This window comes from Grampus griseus (genome assembly GCF_964374135.1).
Source record: "Grampus griseus genome assembly, chromosome: 16".
Lineage (NCBI taxonomy): Eukaryota > Metazoa > Chordata > Mammalia > Artiodactyla > Delphinidae > Grampus > Grampus griseus.
Genome location: NC_139010.1, coordinates 51271202 through 51286851, shown reverse-complemented (window position 1 = coordinate 51286851; position 15650 = coordinate 51271202).

Below are 15650 nucleotides of genomic sequence, written 5' to 3'. Positions count from 1 at the left end.
TCCCCCTAGATCTACTTCCTTCATCTGGCCTCATCAGTTCTATCCCAACTTATATTCACTGCATGGAATAAAAGGCAGAGAGACCTCCTGAGTGTCTTGGTCATTCCACACCATTCTTTTTCCCATAAAACTCCAGAGAAAGAGGGGAGGGAGTTGTGAAATTAGCTCTCCTCCCTAACAAAGAATGAAGACAACTTACACTTCAAGAATGAGGTCCGATGTCACCTCCTCCAGAAAGTGTCTCCATTTAATTTATTTATTTTCTCCTCTTCTATGAATTCCTGTTATATTAAGTAGTACAATCATCCCTTGATATCCTCAGGGGATTGGTTCCAGAACCATTTCCCATACTAAAATCTGCAGATGCTCAAGTCTCTTACATAAAATGGCATAGTATTTGCATGTAACATCTAAATCCTCCTGTATACTTTAAATCATCTCTAGATTACTCATAATACCTGATATAATGTAAATGCTGTGTAACTAGCTGTAAATACAATGTAAATGCTATGTAAATAGTTGCCAAAGCATGGAAAATTTGACTTTTTCTTTTTGGAAATTTCTGGATTTTTTTCTGAATATTTTTGATCTGTGGTTGGTTGAATCTGTGCGTACAGAACCCACTGGGTTACCCAGTTCAAATACTTCCAAAAAAGTGCAGGAGAGGGCTTCCCTGGTGGCGCAGTGGTTGAGAGTCCGCCTGCCGATGCAGGGGACACGGGTTCGTGGCCCAGTCCGGGAAGATCCCACATGCCGCGGAGCGGCTAGGCCCGTGAGCCATGGCCGCTGAGCCTGCGCGTCCGGAGCCTGTGCTCCGCAATGGGAGAGGCCACAGCAGTGAGAGGCCCGCGTACCGCAAAAAAAAAAAAAAAACTGCAGGAGAGAGGCCTGGAAAAGATCCTTTCCTCACAGACCTCTGAAGGAACCAACCCCACCCATACCTTGATCTTGGCCTTCTAGCCACCAAAACTGTGAGAGCACAAATTTCTGTTGTGTAAGCCACCCAGTGTGTAGTGCTTCATTATGACACTTCTCGGAAACTAGTCAAGGCACACTATGAGGCCTTTTGTTCTCCACATTTTTTACCTAAAATTTATATTATATTATTATATCTATAATATATATTATAGCTATTAATTTAGCCAAAGCAAAATGCTTTTTATATTATTAAGAAAATAAAATTTTAACTTATTTCTTTCATATATGCAGTCTTTTACATTTCTATTTTATATATGTTGTATTTTGTACATACTAGTACATTAATATATGTGTAAATTTATTAATATATACATTAATATATATTATGTATATTTATGTATTCAGTATATATATTAGAGTATATATATATATATGTATATATATATATACACATGTATACACACACATACACACTAGAGGTGTGGGCTCAAAATTGGTTTTACTTATAAGGATATGAAATCAAAAAATGTTTGGTTGTGAATACAGAATCCACTGGGTTAAACTGCTAGCTAATTTCTTAATAGCAATAATATAAATGTAATAAAACAATAACTTCAAAATGCTGAAGGAAAATAACTGACCCTTTAGAATTCTATTCTCAGCTAAACTAAAATTCAAGAGTGAAAGCAAACTAAAGACATCATCAGGTAAGCAAAGACTGAAATAATTGGCTAGTTCACAGGCCCCCCACTGAAAGAATTCCAAAAGGTCTTCTTCTCTGAGAGAAGGCATAGGAAGCCAGAAGCAAAGGTGAGTGAAGAGACTGATAAATAAACATCCGGGCAAGTCTAAATGAACACTGTTCACAAAGCAATATAATGATGATTTGTTTGGGGGTTATAAAAACTGAAATAGTAGACAAAACGAGCATATAATACAAGAAAGAATGGTCAGAATGAAAGGACTAAGGCAATGTTCAGGAGGCAGGCAAAGATACTGATTCACTTGAGGTTTCATTCTGTCAAAATTCTAGTGTGAAGATGACAACAAAAGTTGGTATTTCCTGGAAAACATCCAAAAGCAACAAGAAGAAAAAAAGTAAAAGTTGACCTCCAATTTTAGCAAAACTGGGAGATAGCTAAAAGTTGAGTCACAAAATAAGGGGAAATGCTCCCCCAAGGCGGTGGACCTCAAGCAAGGGGGTACATGAGTGGAAGCATAAAGAGCATCAGTGGCTGCAAACCTCAGTAAAAGTTAGCAAAAGCTTCTCAGAGGTAGGGTCTAAACCTTAATCCTAGAACAGTGGGAATGCAGTATGGGCAATGGTGGCAGTATCCCCTGGACCTGATATAGTTCCCAGAAGAAGAAGGAGTGGAAACAAAGGAGGAATTATTATACAGACAGGCCAGGAATTGTCTATCAGAAAGATCAAAGCATTCTGAAATTGCTGACTTTTAAGAAGGTAGTTTCAAAATATATGAACCACAAATGACCACAATGGTGAAAAAAATCAAGAAATCCACAATCATAATAAGATATTTTAACACAATGCTCAATCTTAAATAGCTCAAACAAAATAATTAGTAAACTTATAAAAGATTTAAAAAACACATTTAATAACTTCAACATGACATTTCCTATATCTAACAGTTAGACAATACACATTGAACTTATTTTTGAATGACCACACACTTGGCCACAAAGCAAGTATCTAATATAGTAACAGATGAATCAATATCATACAGACCACATTCCCTTTCAAAATGCTATTAAATTGGAAACAAATTACAAAAATGTAACTACAAAAAAGGAACCATATGTTTGAAAAAATTTAAACACTTCTGGATTATTAATGGGTTAAAATAGAAGTCATAATGGAAAATTTAAAGTATCTAGAGCTGAATGACCAGGGAAAAACTACATATCAAAATTGTGAGATGTAGCTAAAGAAGTACAATCAGAGAGAAAATTATGGAGATTTTATATATATATATATATATATATATATACACACATACATATATTTACACACATATATACAGAAACCTGTAAAGAAGAAAGTTTGAGTATTAATGAACATATCTAGTTAAAGAAGTCAGAAGAAGAAATAACAGCATGAACCCAAGAAAAGACAAAGGAAAGAAGATACAGATAAGAGTAAAAATTAATAAAATAGAAAACAAACAACTGAGATGGCCAACAAAGGCAAAAGATCAGGAGAAAAAAAGAAAGATGGTACAAATGAACCATTCTGGGAAAGAAAAAAAAAGATGTAACCATAGATATAATATAAATTGTCCAAGTCCTGAGACTACCATGTATGACTTTATTGTAATATTGATATTTTAGATGAAATGGAAACACTTCCAGAAAATATAACTCAAAAAGAAATAGAAAAGGGCTTCCCTAGTGGTGCAGTGGTTAAGAATCCGCCTGCCAATGCAGGGGACACGGGTTCAAGTCCCGGTCCGGGAAGATCCCACATGCCACGGAGCAACTAAGCCCGTGTGCCACAACTACTGAGCCTGCGCTCTAGAACCACGAGCCACAACTGCTGAAGCCCACGTGCCACAACTACTGAAGCCTGCGTGCCCAGAGCCCGTGCTCTGCAACAAGAGAAGCCACCGCAATGAGAAGCCTGCGCACCGCAACGAAGAGCAGCCCCTGCTCGCCGCAACTAGAGAAAGCCCACGCGCAGCAACAAAGACCCAACTCAGACAAAAATTAATTAATTAATTTTTTTAAAAAAAAGAAAAGCTGAATAGATATGGCTTTTTAAGTATTTAATCAGTAACTTAAAAATCTGTCCACAAAAAAGAGCTGATACTTCAGGGAGTTTTACAGGTAAGTTTCTCCCAACTTTCAAGGAAAATTGAATTCCTATCTTATGCAATCTGTTCCAGAAAAAAGCAAAAGGGGAAATGCTTTCCAACTCATTATGTGATAATAATATAACCTTGACAACAGAAACTGGAAGAAACATTACAAAAAAGGGAAATACAGGAGAATTTCATTTACAAGAAATATACACAATTTTGAAATCAAACTAGCAAACTGAACCTAGCAGTGTTAAAATAATACATCATAGCCACTCTGGGTTACTCAAGAAATGAAGCTTAGAAATAGAATACAATAGGAAAGCTATTCGTGTAATTTGCTACACACATGATAAATAAGAAAAAAGACGTGATCACCTCAAAAGATGCAGAAAATGCATTTGATAAAATGCAATACCCATTCATAACCAAAATCTCTTAGCATACTAGGAATAAAAAGAATAACCCAAGAAATCTTATCTACTATTAATCTACAGTAGAAGTTATACTCAGTGTATCTCTAAAATAATTTCACTTATGTTCATGAATAAGACAAGGATGACTATTCTCAAAAGCCCTTATTCCCTAGTACTTTATAAGTCCTAGACAATGAAGTAATGACAAGAAGAAGAAATAAAATGAATAAAGATTCAAAATGAAAAAATAAGAGTATCATTATTTGTGGATACTATCTTCAAAAATCCAAGAGAAGAGAATAGGCAGCTATTAAAAGAAATAAGGGAATTAACAAGTTGCCTAATTTAAAATTGATTTTTAAAAATGTTTCCTGAACATCTGCAACAAATTGTTGGAAAATGTAATTTTCAAAAAGATACTATTTACAGCTGTAGCAAACACTATAAAAACCTCATAATATAGCTAACAAAAATGTATACCATCTTTACAGGGAAACATATAAATCTGTATTAAATAATATAAATGTATCCTTTATCAAGAAGACCTATGTAGAGAGAGAGAGATCACATTTCTGACCGGGAAGCTCCATATTATACAAATGGCAACATTTTCCCATATTAATCTATTTAGATGCACTACCTGTATCAATTCCAATAGCATGTTTCATATGAATCATCTAGCTAATCCTAAAATATTGGAAGAGTAAGGACTAATGGAAGTCAAAACAAATTTGAGTCTAAAGTCAACAATTCTGTATTGTATACCTGAAATTTGCTGAGAGTAAATCTTAAATGTTTCAACACACACACACACACACACACATATAAATGGTAACTATGTGAGGTGATGGACGTGGTAACTAATGTTATTGTGGTAATCATTTCATAATACATATATATCATCACGTTGTAGAAATTAAAAATGTTATTTGTCAACTATATCTCAGTAAAGCTGGAAAACAAAAAACCAAATTTGAGGACAGAGAATGAGGGGACTCACTGTACCAACTACTAAGTGTAGCTATTAGCTATAATAATGTTAAAATTACATTATAGTGCAGGGATAGACAAATGGACCGAGAGAATGTTATAAAGAGACGAAGAACTGACCCACTTATGCATGGGAACTTGTATTTAACAGAAATGGCATTTCAAACACTGAGAAAGCCTGGACTATCCTTACGAGATGCTGAAACACTTAACTTTCTATTTGGAAAAAGATAAAATTAGATTCCTCCTTCACCATATAAGCAAAAGTAAATTCCAGATGGACAAAAATTTAAATGTGAAGAGCAAAAATTTAGAATTTTTAGAAAACAATATGGGAGAATATTTTGGATGTAGAATCATGAACAGATTTATTAAATAAAGAATACCCACAAATCTTTAAAAGATTTATGATTTTGACTACATTAAAATTTTAAAGTTTTTTACAACAGAGGATAATGTAAACAAAATAAATAGGCTAGATACAGTTTGGGAGAAGATATTTGCAATTCAAATAATAACTTTAGAATAAATAAAGGACAGTTACAAAAGTATAAGAAAAGGATAAACCAGTGTTTTCAAAGGAGCAAAGGATTAGAACTGGTCTCTCCCTTTCCGTCTCCCTTGTGCACACACACACACACACACACACACACACACACACACACACAACTGCTAGCAAACATACAAAAATGCTTAAGCTTATATGTAATCTGGGAAATGTAAATTAAGACAATAAAGTGCCTTTCATACTATCAGACTGGAAAAATATAAGTCTCACATGGTGAAGTTGCAGGAAAATAGGAATTTCTAATCTGGTAGAATGTGAATTGGTATAACCACTTGGGAGAGCGTTCTGTCAATATTGAGGAAAGGTGGAAGTACATTCCCTGTGACTTAGCAATCCCACTTCTGGATATCTACACTAAAGAAATAATGCACACGTGCACAAAGATACGTCCCCAACCATGTTGACTGCAGTAACCACAGAAAAGCAACTAACTAACTAACCGTCCCTCCATAGAGAAATGGAGAAACTGTGGTGTACTAGGCTGTGGTTAGAATGAATGAACAAGGTCTACACTGTATCAATACAACCTGAACAAGTCTCTAAAATACACTGTTGAGTGAGAAAAGTAAGCTGCAGAAGAATATAGACAACATAATGCCATTTAAGTAAATTCTGAATGTACATAAAATGATAGTAAACGTTGTTTTGGACATAGATATTTAGTGAAAGTCCAGAATCATACATGGGATCAACACATACCAACTTGAGGCAGAGATACCTCTACAGAGGGAAGAAAAGAAGGGATAAGAGTGAAAGGGGAGTGGGGAGGGTAGTTAGCTGTTTGTTTGTTTGTTTGTTTAAATCTGGCTTCTGTTACAAGTGACCTAAAGTAAATGGAAAAATATTAACAGCTGTTTAATCTGGCTGTTAGCCATATGGTGGTCTGTTTTATTTTCTGTCCTTTTGATATGTTTGAAATAGTTCTTAATTTAAAAAATTAAAATATAGAAACATTTTTTCAAAGCTAAGAACCAGAATTCAAGCCTTTTCCCTCTGAGTCTTCTGCAGTGAAGTTTAATACAACAAACATTTGTGCACATTCCCTGGGGCAGGTATAGGAAAGTCAGTTGTCAGAGAGATGTGGTCCCAAATTGAAGGACCACATGTCCTAATGAGAATGGTATCAATTATTCCTTAGCCTTTTTAGCTATTGTTTGGTACCTGCCACTGAGGAAAACAACTGCAGTTTTTCATTTGAGCTAAATATAAATGCAACAAGGAAAGACCCATCTGAAGGGCTTTCTCCAAGGTCACATGATTGGCTGTCATGTCTACAGGTGACAGTCACAAGCTCCCTCTGACTGCCAAGACGTCACTGGATGACGGCGCCTCTCACTGTGCACATGTCATAAACAGGGCTGCTGGGATTCCAGGCCATTTCATGGACTTCAGATAGCAGGGATCTTCTGCAGAGGCCATGTTCTCCCAGGATAATTGGCTTATTGGGAGAGAGATGAATAAAAGAGATGATTGGGAGAGAGATGAAAAAAAGGATCTCACTATGGATATAGTAAAAGGACCAGTGGTTGCCAGGATTTGGGGGGCTGTGGGTGGGGAGGATAAATCTGCGGAGCACAGAGGATTTTTAGGGCAATGAAACTACTCTACAGTAGTGGATCCACGTCATTATACATTTGTCCAAACCCACAGAATGTACAGCACCAAGAGTGAACCCTAATGTAGGCTATGGACTTACAGTGTAGCTTCATCGATTGTAACAAATGTACCACTCTGGTGGGGGATGTTGATTTTGGGGGCGTCTACGTGTGTGTGTGAGCAGGGGCTATATGGGAAATCGCTGTACCTTCCTCTCAATTTTTGCTGTGAGCCTAAAACTGCTCTAAAAAAAGTCTTAGAAAAAGAGAAGCTCACAGTCTGGTGGGGAAGACAAATATACAGACCAAGATACACGGTCCATAAAAGAGGTAGAAACAATATGCTAAAAGAATTAGGGGCAAGGGAAGAAATGAGATTGCAGAGGATTTCTTGGAACCAACAAAATTTCAGATCAGCCTTATTTCTGGTCAATGACTATGTGAGGATTGTTCTTCAAATCCCTACCTGAAGGGTCATATGGTATCATCCCAAGTTGCTACTAACAGAGGATGCTTTACAGAATTGACAGGAATCTGACAATTAGGCTTAAACCGCTATCCCACTCCCCTCCCTTATCCACTCCTTCCACACCCCAGGCTATAGCATGCCTAAGAATGTTATCCCAGCATAGACCAGACAACCACGAGGGTGACTGCAGACGCAAAATTAGGTGGGTTAGATGGTTAGAAAGGAAGAAAAAGAGAGAGAGACAGAGAAAGAGAGAGACAAAGAACAGAGAACAAGTTCTAGCATTAGCAAGTAAGAATTACTGTTGTTTCATAATAAAGGCCAGAATCAAGAAGTAGGTTTCCTAGCTGAGACCAGGCTAGTTGGGACAGTAGCAAATGGATTGCAAAAGGAAGATCTGGGGGCCTCCTCACTTTCAGGTAAACAACTACAGAGTACAAATCAAAATCAGAATGTGTGTCCCCCAGGGTTTACTCTATGATTCTGCGCAGGCTAAACAATGGCCTGCAGAGATATCCAGGCCTAACCCCTAGAATCTGTAAATGTTGCCAGATATGGCAAGAGAGACTTTGTTGTGGGATTAACTGTAGGCTCTTGATGGGGAGATTATCTTGGATTATCCAGCTGGGCCCTAACTGCAATCACATGTGTGCTTATAAGAGGGAAGCAGAGGGAGATATGACAGAATAAGAAGGAATGTGACCACTGAAGCAAGATGCTCTGTGGCTGGCTTTGAAATGGAGGAAGGGGCCTTGAGCCAAGGAACGCAAAGAATTCAGCTCTAGAAACTGAAAAAGGCAGGGAATGGATTCTCCCCTAGAGCTTCCAAAGGGAGCCCAGCCCTGCCAACACCCTGATTTGCTCCCAGTGAAACTGATTTCCCACTTCTGATTCACCAAGTTTGTTGTAATTTGTTACAGCAGCCACAGGAAATTAATGCAGATTTCTTTGGTTATCTTGATAAAAGAAGATTTCTAGGCATGTTGATATGGCCTAGAGGTTGATGGCCATTTGACAAGGGTCAAGATTCTGGCCCCAAAGAAGGCAGGGGGCGGGGTGCGTGTGTGTGATATTTTGGGACAAAGATTTGCATGTAGGTGGTTAACTGGGAGTGCTCTGGGGGACAACATCATACAGGTGTGAGTGAAGCCGGCCTGGGCAGAGAGGGTCGTACTTTGGGGCAGCAGCACAGAGGCCCTAGCCAATCCCACAGGGAGCTCTGGAGCCGGGGTAGCCCTGCAAACATATCCTGAATTGAGCAAAGGGGCCGATCCTTTGTACCCCTGACAATGACCAGTTATCAGATGCAGGCTGTTCCCTGGGAAGGGGTTGTGATCCTGAGTGATATTCGAAAGGTAATCCCTGGGGAGGGACTCAGCTGTGGGTCATCCATGGGCAACGCTCCTGGCACCTGGAGGGGGAGGGTACATGCCTTGGTCCTCAGGTAGGGGTCAGAGCAGTACACGTGGCATCTACCACAGCACAGGAGCAGCCCTCAACACAATTTTATCTGATTAAGTCCCTGTACAGAGACGCACAGGAAAGTCTGCTATTGAGTCTGGTCTCAGACCATTCCTTCAGAGACACAGTTCAAGTCGCTAAGTCTGTGTGATTCTTTGAGAAGCTTGCTGAAAGCAGCTCAGGGACACTTTGAGCAAAGAGGCTGACATAACTCTAAGTGCTTTGGTCTTGGACTGAGGTCTGAAAATAAACCTCCCCATGGACTATTTGGAAAGCCTTCTGAGAAAGCCCCTGAATAAACACCGTCACCCCTTGTGCCATTGGTCACAATTGTTTTGGCCTGGTTTTCTGGGACTCGCACTGTGTCCTGGCTGATAAATGAAGCCATGTGGAAAGCACAGGGAGCCCAAGGCCAAACCCTGTCCCCACCATCACACCACACCAGGCACCAGCCAGCCCTGGCTTCACACACCAATGCCGAGGCTCTAAGGCAAAGCAGAGCTGAGGTTGATTTCCAGTGAGCCTGCCCTCTGGAGAGACCCACTGTCAGAACAACCTCAAACAAGCTGCAGGCCTTTGATTCCAACTTTTGTTGCTCTAAATCCTGCTAAAAGGGCCTGACTGCACTCATCTGCTTAAGTACTGCCCTGAGCATAATTTAGTGGTTATTTTAGTGACTTGGAACCACTCAGGGGCTCAGAGGCGTCACTCTAAACTGACTGTGGTGTCTGAAGGTCTGGGCTCTGGTCTGACTTCTGACACTTCTTAACAGTGTGACCTTGTGTAAGGCACTGCTCTCTGAAGCTGCTTCCCGTCCCTGTAGAACGGGTGGCGCAAATTATCTCTAAGGCCCTGTCTCATCTTCATGCTCGGGGAATCTATGTCCTCCTATGGGCATGGAGGTTGCAGAGAACGACACGCATTTGTACAGATGCTGGCACACGCGAAAATCTGCGAATTTGGGAGCAAATTCCTGCCATCGGATTTCTTTCAAATGGATGAATACATGAAAATATCATGTTTACTTGCATTGGCTGCGTTTGCTCAAAATCAGCAGCTTGGTATTTACTTGCATCACCAAAATGGACCCCTTTCATCAGCCTGTGAATTTTCCAGGGGCTTAGGCATGAGCGGCCATTACATTTTTTTAAAAATCCACAGGATTATTTTAGAAGTTTAGTGTCATGGCAGAATGGAAAGCCAGCTAACTTATTTGTCTGAATGTTTGCGTTGCAATCTGTGCCAACGACTCACCGTGTGACACTGGCAAGTCATTTAATCCCACTGAGCTGCTGATAGGGTTGCCAGTCAAGGTCAGCCCTGCCTCCCTCATGTGGTAACTGCAAACAACAAATGAAAAGGAGCTCATGCGAAGACTCTGGAGCCTGTAAAACTTATCAACATCTACGCAATTACTATTATTCATACGCCACACAAGGGGAATCTATTCCATCAGTTGCCTTTGCTTGGGATGAGCCTTTTCTCTTCAAAGGAGAGGCTTTTAGTCAGTGCTGTCAGAATATAAACAGAGTACAAGGATTTATTTTGCCAGCTTCTGAGGTTCCCAAGAGAATGATTCCCAGCAGTAAAAGTTGCTAAAATAGTTGGTGAGGTCACCTGCTCTTAGCAACCAAGATTGGTAGGGAAGGAACCAGCCCCGAATTCACCCAGAGGACTGATGCTCACGCCGGGCCCTACAGCTGTAAGGACGATTGCTTATTAAGCCTGCAGTGCCCTGAGCCGCCGCTTCTGCTTTAGAATAGCCAGTTGTGTTCGTGCCTTCACGGCACACATTAGTCAAGCGGCTCTTCGGGTTATGAGGATGACTGCAGATGTGAATCCAGTCACAAAACAACAATCACAATCCTTAAGCCCTGAGCGTGCAAACCTGATTCCTTCCAGTTTGCAGCAAGGTCACAGAGCAACACCTCACCTGTTTCCTTCCCCCAATTTGGACTCTGAGAAAAACCCTACAAATGAAAAGACAACTCCACCAAAAGGTATCATGGCCATAAATACAGCATGATTCTGCTTCTAGATCTGAAAACATCTTGAATTCAACTGCCCTTCAAAAAGATTATTGAGAAAACATCACCACAAGCCAATTGACAGCCGATTTCCTAGTCTCACTGCAAGCTTCCAAGAACCTAGATAAAGCAGTACTGGAGGAAATGCGAACTGTGCCAAGATCAGAATGACTTAGAGAAGCTCTGCTTTTATTGACATTTACTGAGTCTCCATTTCCCTCTTTGCCCTCCTGGGAAACACAGATGCTCAGTGCTGGTGTTTGGGTGGGGACAGGCACAGCACGTCTGGAGGGGCCAGGCTGAGGGCTGGGGGAAGTCAGCACAGATTGGCAGGTGGCCTTGCGCAGAGCGAGAGGAAACCCTGGGGGGATGGGGTTTGTTGTTATAGAAACCAGAGTGTTCCTGGGTGCACACAGGCAGGGGCAGCAGGTCTTTGGGAACACAGAGAAGATAGTCAGACCTGGAACAGCGTGGTAGGATTCAGCGCCAACTGACAGGCAGACCCACGCACAGTGCACCTGAGCGTGACAGCAGAGCACAGGAGAGGGGATGGCCCTCTTCTGCTCAGGGTTGGAGCCCTGTCTTCCTTCCTCCAAGCAGATGTTGGCTGCCAGGTGCACCCTGCTCTCTCCTCAGCCAGGCAGAACTTTGCAGGTGCTTGTGATTACAGAGCCAGCAAGGGTTAGGTCTTCCGGGAGGTTCTTAACAGCCCTAATATCAGTTACCTGCGGGTTTCTAATTCTCTTCAGAGCCAATTAACTAGAATTTCACATGATTTAAGGTAAAAGTTGGAGCCACTTGAGTTGCCTTCCTCTGTCCTGGTCTGAATTTCACAAACATGCAAACACACACATGCAGGTACACGAGTAACACAAATATACACAATCACCCAGACAAACACTCTAACACAGACATATTCTCATAAACCCACTCTCATGGGCCCTCCTGCATAGACACTCACATTTCTGAGGTCAGAGAAGGCTTATACATCAGAGAATAGAGCTTAGCTGTGTTTTTTAAACATCGCGGCTGGGAAAGGGATGTTCGTTTCAGAATGGAGTGGTTGCCAAGCTCACAGGAATTTGGGCCTGAAGTAATGAATCTCCAGCTCTTTTTAAAATAGCTGGGATGCCTTGGTTATTGTTGTTTGTTTTGTAACTTCCCTGAGATTTGTCATGGTGTGTGATTTCAAAATAACCCTGCCAGGGACCCTGCGGTTGAGACTTGCTGGCTCACTAGTTTCTCCAGGATGGAAGGGAAGTGTGGAGCACAGCAGACAGGAATAGGCCTGCCCAGGGTGGCCATCCTGAAGGTGAACCCCTTCCTGCTCTGTGCCCTGGGCCCAGAATCTTGACCTCAGTTGTCAGCAAGACTCTCCCTGCCCAGACACCTCATGTTAGAAATACCCAGTAGGGTTCTTTAACCCATGACCTTATAAAGACAACGAAAATGGCCAACTGAGAATGACTGACTCCAACTGTGAAATGAGAACTGTGTGCACTTTGTTACACAGTCCCAAAGCTATCAATAATAGACACCCTAGTTCTGGAATCAATTTCCACATCCTTCTTACCAGAGATTTGTCTATAGACAAATATCTCTGCAATTCTGTTCAGATCTTTTTTTCTTTTCACTGTCCCAGTTCTAATCTATTTGGTGCCCTCTTCTGTGTCCATTACCATTTAAGTTCTGAGCCCGTTTATGTTGATGAAGCAGAGAGATTGCTGTGTGTTTACCCAAATTCTTCTTTTTCTCCTGAGCACAGTGGAAAACTCATTTCCCAGCCTCCCAAGCAATGGGAACCATTCTTTGAGCCCTGGCCAATGGAATGCGGCAGAGGTGATGATGTCACCTCTTCAGTGATCGCAAGGAGTTCAGCCCCCTCTCCCCCATACAACCACTACCTCATTGTGACACAGGTGGGAAGTAAACTTTTCTTGTGTTATTCCAGTGAGATCTGAGAGTAGCTTGTTATAGCACTAGGAATAGACGCTTTCATAGACCAAGGTTAGAAATACTAACTTTGAAGAATTCTTGGTTGCTATGTTTACTACGGCTTAAAGTTTAGACTGAGTACATTCCTTGTTGACTGTATATATACACACAGAGTAACTCCCATCAATACAATGCCTATTGTTTGGTGACCCCAGAAGGGCTTGCAATGCTGGAGTTCTTTGCTCTTTTCCATGCCACCCTGCGTTGCATTGCATGGGAAGGGTTTTAAATAGTTCATAGCATTTTAGCGCACATAATATGAAAGAGTGTTCCCCACTGTGCAAAATTCATTCCCCTCTGGTTCCTTCTGGGTAGTGGTATCAACCAAAGCTCAGACTTACCTCTTCCCATCTTGGCATGTGAGCCACGTAAGGCTGTAGGCAAGCCTGGAAGACAGAGGCCTTTCTGGATCTCCCTTGTTTGAAGATATCTTTTATTCCTGAGAGATCCTCTCTGTTCATCTTCAGCATCTGTGGAGCAACAGGACAAAGTCATAAATAGAGAGGCAGTCATTGGCTGTGCATAAGCTGAGACCTCTCTTGAGCCCAGTAAGTTCAGGCAGTTCCATTATTTTTGAGAACTGGAGAGCTGGAGCAGCAGTACAATATAGATTAGTGGAAAGGGCACAGAATTAGGCTATTGGCCTGGATTGATTGATTGATTGATTGATTTACCTGGATCTTAATCCAGACTCTTCCACTAACTTGCTGGGTGACATCAAACAAGTTGCAACTTCTCTTGACCTCTGTCCTTTTGTTTTCTTACCTATCATAGCAGGTAATCACTTTCTCTGGCTAACCTGATGGGATTCTTGAATTTTTACAGAACAAAACAGAAAATATGTATGGAAATAGGGACTTCCCTGGTGGTCCAGTGGTTAAGAATTCACCTTCCAATGCAGGGGGTGCGGGTTCGATCCCTGATCAGGGACCTAAGATCCTGTATGCCTTGTGGCCAAAAAAACCAAAACATAAAAACAGAAGCAGTATTGTAACAAATTCAATAAAGACTTTAAAAATGGTCCACATCAAAAAAAAAAAAAAAAACAGGCTTCCCGGGTGGCGCAGTGGTTGGGAGTCTGCCTGCTGATGCAGGGGACACGGGTTCGTGCCCTGGTCCGGGGGGATCCCACATGCCGCGGAGCGGCTCGGCCCGTGAGCCATGGCCGCTGAGCCTGCGCGTCCGGAGCCTGTGCTCCACAACGGGAGAGGCCACAACAGTGAGAGGCCCCGTACCACAAAAAAAAAAAAAGAAAAAAATATGAAGGAAGTTACATTGAGAAAAATGTAAGAAATTATTTAAAGAAAACGTCTGTATAGTCAAGTAGTTATATTATAGACTGGCCAGACCTCTGTCAGAAAGAGTTTCTCTTTGAAAATGGACATTTTTTTCTTGGGGTTCATTTGATGATTTTCCCACTTTAGTACACGTACAAACGTGTGGTGCGATGGTTTATGAGTGGAATACATATCACCACTTTTCTGGCTGCCTTGGTCAGATTATAGAGTTCTTACTCAGTTCCAATATCTACTCAAGAGTATTAGAGTTACGTTTGCCTACGTTAAAAACTATTAAAACCATGGCTAGACAATTCCATGTCTGGGAATTTATCCTCTGAGTAGATATAGGTGAGAAATAAAACATATTAGAGGCCCTTTGGCGTTGGAATAGCAAAAGAATACTAACATCTAGATTTGCATCACAAAGGAGGACTAGTTAAATCAACTGTGAACCATCCATGCACTGGCAAAATAGGTAGCTATGAATGTTGGAACTCTGATATACTGATACGGAACATTCCTGAAGAAATTTCATTAAGCTAAAAAAGCAAATTGCAGAACAGTGTAAGATTTGATACCACTTGTGTCAAAAAAATTTTTTTAAGTATTTGCTTGGGTCTGCATAAAACATCTCTGAAAGAATATCAAAATGCTGGTATTACTGTTTACCTCTGCAGAAGAAAGTGGATTGGCTAGGAAATAGACCACAGAGGTGCCATTTCATTTGTTAAACTTAAAACCTTGTGAATATATTATCAAAACAAAGCATAACAGAACCAAAAACAGGATTAGATTCAGTCTGTTTGTTTGTTTTACAATAGTAAGACATACATAAAATTGATCATTTTAACCATTTTTAAGTGTATGGTTCAGGGGCATTAAATACATTCATATTGTTGTAGAACCACCACCATCCATGCCTAGAACTTTTAGATCCAGTTCATTTTTGATTCAGAGCTGCTGGACATTTCCATAAAGGACAAGAAACTTATATCCCTTCCCCAGGAGGGAAAAGCATCAGTGGAAGGTTTTTCTGAAGGCTTCTCAACTCTTCACTCCCCCTCCCCAAGGGTAGGTGAATGACCAAGCTGACTGATGATTTGGGAGAAGACTGC